Source organism: Triticum aestivum, chromosome 5A (genome assembly GCF_018294505.1).
Source record: "Triticum aestivum cultivar Chinese Spring chromosome 5A, IWGSC CS RefSeq v2.1, whole genome shotgun sequence".
NCBI lineage: Eukaryota > Viridiplantae > Streptophyta > Magnoliopsida > Poales > Poaceae > Triticum > Triticum aestivum.
In genome coordinates, this window is record NC_057806.1 from 570,875,409 (window position 1) to 570,879,702 (window position 4,294).

A 4,294-nucleotide genomic window follows, 5' to 3' on the forward strand; every position below is an offset into this window, starting at 1 on the left:
GGGCTTGACCGTTCCTAGCTAGTGGTTGAATCTTGGAATTTTTTTGGTGTTTCTATGATTAAATAGATACTTATGTACCTAGAAATGATTTTCGGAAAAAGTAAAGAGCAAACTACGAGGCAGCTACAGTTCAAATTTGACCCGCTTCCAGCTGAATCGGCGAAAATTTGTCTTTTTCACCAGAGGTGAATCAAGGCTTTTTACACCCAACCATTGTGTCAATTGTGCATTCAACATGTCCTAGTATTTTATAAAATCAATTTGGTCCATTTTTGGAACAATTATTTGGTAGGTTATTCGCAAAAAAACCTCATTTTGGGCACTCGAAAAATGGAAAATGACTTTTTCGTCCAAAGAAAATGAAAATTTCCTTAGGCAACATTGTTTGCCATTCCAATATGCACCCTTTTTGCACAATATGAGATCATTTTAACAAACTATGCCATGAGTGTGGCCATAAGATTGATCATTTGGCTTGAAAGCCATGAATCTTCACACTTATAGCTCATTTTTGAGAAAACTTTTTTAAACAAATTGTCGTATTACAAGTTTATTATCTTTCTCGATAACTTGATCACATATGATGACACAATGCGAAGGTTTTCCAATTTTTTGATTTTTTTTGAATTTTTTATGCCCGTTTCAAAATGCAGTCAAAACGGCGGGCTTGACCGTTCCTAGCTAGTTGTTGAATCTTGGAAACCTTTTGATGTCTCTGATTAAATAGATATTTATGTACCTAGAAATGATTTTTGGAAAAAATAAAGAGCAAACTATGAGGCAGCTACAGTTCAAATTTGACCCGCTTCCTGCTGAATCGGCGGAAATTTGTCTTTTTCACCAGAGCTGGATCAAGGCTTTTAACACCCAACCATTTGGTCAATTGTGCATTAAACATGGCCTAGTATTTTAGAAAACTGATTTGGTGCAATTTTACAACAAATATATGGTAGGTCATTCACACAAAAAACTTATTTTGGGCACTCGAAAAATGGAAAATGAATTTGGCATGTTGCATCCTTGGTAGTGAGCAATTTGCGGGGGAGGCTCTGGAAGTGGTGAAGTAATTTGCTGGAACCGACTATATGGATTGCTAGAACTGTTGATTCAGGATGCTTCATCCCGGCGGTGAGCAGCCTCAGGGAGGTGCTAGAACTGGCGAATGCTACAACTAGAGAACGTCGGGGTGATGCCGACTGTGAGGCGCCAGACTGCGCTTGTGCGCGATGGCGCAACAGCGGGAGGGTCAACGATGTGTTCTATCTAATAAGAACGAGCAAGATAGGAAAGAAAATATAACTTCGGGGGTGAATCAAATGGTTACATACGAAAACATTGTAGGGGCGCCAGGCGACCCAAATTTAGACCGATTGACCGGCGCCTAACAGCCGCCTTTTGGAAAATGATGTGGTTAAATTTTGCAACACCGATTTGTAGGCATTAAAAATAATCAGAGATTTGGGTCCAAATTTTGGATACTTGAGCACGAGCCAGCCAACCAATGAGAAGCGAGGAACCACATCCACGCGGATCACCAAGTTGGACATGATCTGAGCCATCAATCACGCGCCCATCCAACGGTGGATATTGTCCTGAAAGATCAAAACCCTAACCCACCTACCCACCCACCCTTTCATTCTCTAGATCCGATTGAGGCTACCGCGCCTTCCTCTCCCTCGCCGCCATCCCCACCCACCACCGCCGCCCCCACCCACCGCCGACCTCGTCTCCGCCATCCCCCTCCCCTCGCCTTCATCCCCCATATCCACTAGTCTCGATCCGGCGTGCGTGCATGCCGGCGCGGGCGTGCCTCGATTCGATCCAGTGCCTTCCTCCCTCCCTCCCACGACCACACCTTCCTCCCTCCATCCCTTGGCATGTGTGCCGGCGCGGGTGCCATGTGGGCAGCTCCAACACGACCACGACCACGAGCGGCGGCGGCGGCGGAGGGAAGGACAAGGCGAAGGGCTCTGCAGTCTCCTTCACGGAGGGCGAGGAGGTGCTCGCCTACCATGGCCCGCTCCTCTACGAGGCCAAGGTTCCCCTTCCCTTCCCTTCCCCCTCTCTCCCCACCTCCCATTCCGTTCTAGGGTTCGCCCGCCGCCGCGTCGGCTCCCCGGAGCTTCTCCGTTACATTTTTTTCGGTCGCGGCTAGGGTTTCGAGCAGGGCCGTCGGAGCAGGCGAGGGTTCATGGAGTTGTAATCCGAGGGTGTATCACATCAGATGGCACAACACTCTTTTTTTCTTTAGAGAAGAAAGAAACACAGCGCCGTTCCTCCTCTGCACCTCCCAGATTTTTACATTTAGGGCATAATTTTTAAATTTAGAGTGCACATGAGGACACTGGTTTGTGCGTATCCCAGTATCAGACCATGATTAGCACCAGGTGAATTGTTCTCTTCGACTATGGGTACTTCATGTAGTAAGTAACAAGGAGTGGGAGATGGGACTATGATTAGCACTTGAAGGCTTTATGACATTTACTAGTTGCACACTGCAATTCTTCCTTTAGTAATATCGACTTTGTTCTGTCTGCAGCCTGTCGTCTTCCTCCACGGGGGTCCTGGGATGGCACTTCGCCCGACAACTGTGGGTTCTTCGATCCGGAGTTCTACATGATCGTGCTGTTCGACCAGGTTGGTTTCGTTTTGATCCCCTCGTGTGTCTGTTCACCGGTGTTCCTAGGAGATCGCGGTGCTTAATCTGCTTGTGTTTGGTTGCAGAAAGGCGCTGGAAGAGCACTCCCCATGCTTTGTCTAGAGGAGAACACCACCTGGGACTTGGTGGCTGACATTGAGAAGGTCAAGCAGCACATCGACATTCCACAGTGACAGGCAACTGCAAATACATCTTCTTTTGTCAACTGCAACATATACCCTGCTGTAAAGAAACCACTTGAAGAAAATATTTAAGAGAGCAGGGCAGTTCGTGTAGATTTTCTTGCATTTGTACATAGCTATTGATCATGAATGTTGCAATGCAAGTTATTAAAAAAATGATGATACCTCTAGCTAGCTAGCTAGTCAAGCATTTCTTTTCAAGTTTGATACTAGTGTTATTGTTGGAGATATATAGTGGAAAACAACATCCACAGTGGTATAGATTGTTCCAGTCCATGACATTTGGGTGCAAATTGGCACATAGCACAAATCTTCAGAGATTTGAGCATACTCCTACCAAATCTTGTACTATATGGCATATCATTAATGTAGGTTTAATATAGTTCTAGCAGATTTAGGCGAGTAGTAGTATATCTTATCTAACTGGACTGGGTGCTCTCTTTTATATATGGAATGATATCAATGTAGGTTCAATTGGGTTATCTGTAGATTTTCCATCTTCTGCATTATTCAGATTATTTTACCTTACCTTGTTTGAACCAAGAATATGAGAAAAATAGGTAACTGTCAACTCAAGGATTTGAATTTATTTTGGCAGGCACCAATTGGCCAATGAGATGAAGGATCTGAAGGAGATCCACATGGAGGACACCGAAGAGGAGGAAATGCATGACATCGATAGCTGCGACTTCGGCAACTCCCTTGCGGTTGTTGAATATGTGGATGAAATTTACAGCTTCTACAGAAGGACCGAGTTAATTATCTGCTTGGAACCCCGGTCAAGTTATCTAGTACAGAGTTGTGTGTCTGACCTGACCTGGCGAACTCACCCAATGCAGGTCCACTATAAGTTTGAGCTACTGGGTGAAATTTTATTCCTTACTGTCAACATCATTGATAGATACCTGGCCCGGGAAAATGTCGCTAGGAAGAAGCTGCTGCTGTTGCTGTTGCAGGTTTATGGCACTTGCAAGGACAACACAAATTCCATCTGTTTTTTTGTTCTTTGTTTTGATTGATGTGCGTTCATTACCAATTCCTGAGGATGATTTGTGTTCCTCATGGAGATTAGTCTCGGACGCTACAAGCTATTCTCTGTTGTGTGGTATATCGTGATTGGTGGCATTCTATGTGCCAACTTATCCTGGAAACAACACATGCATTCATATGCAGTCCTCTGTTATTTTTCTTTTCTCTGTGTTAAATGATCTAAATGTGTGGACCAAATGATCTCATAGTTTAAATGCACCATAGTTTTGCATAACCTCAATACATTTACATGCACATGCATACACATTTGACTGCTAAGTATTTGAATTATTGGAATGTGGGGGTTGGTCTATTTATTCCCATGTTCTTAAGTTTTGTGTATTTAGACTGTAACTCTTAAGATATCATTGTAGCTGTAAGTAGACTGCAAGTTACCAGCAGATTGTAATGGCAGTCTAATTAT

The 4,294-nt window shown here is 44.2% G+C and overlaps 1 non-coding gene across 1 annotated transcript; it reads left to right on the forward strand.

Moving 5' to 3' along the window:
• Positions 1–3,872: 3,872 nt before the first annotated feature.
• LOC123109370 (small nucleolar RNA snoR80) lies at positions 3,873–4,006 on the forward strand. The gene has a single exon (XR_006452604.1). It is a non-coding gene; the product is annotated as a small nucleolar RNA snoR80 (small nucleolar RNA).
• Positions 4,007–4,294: the final 288 nt, after the last annotated feature.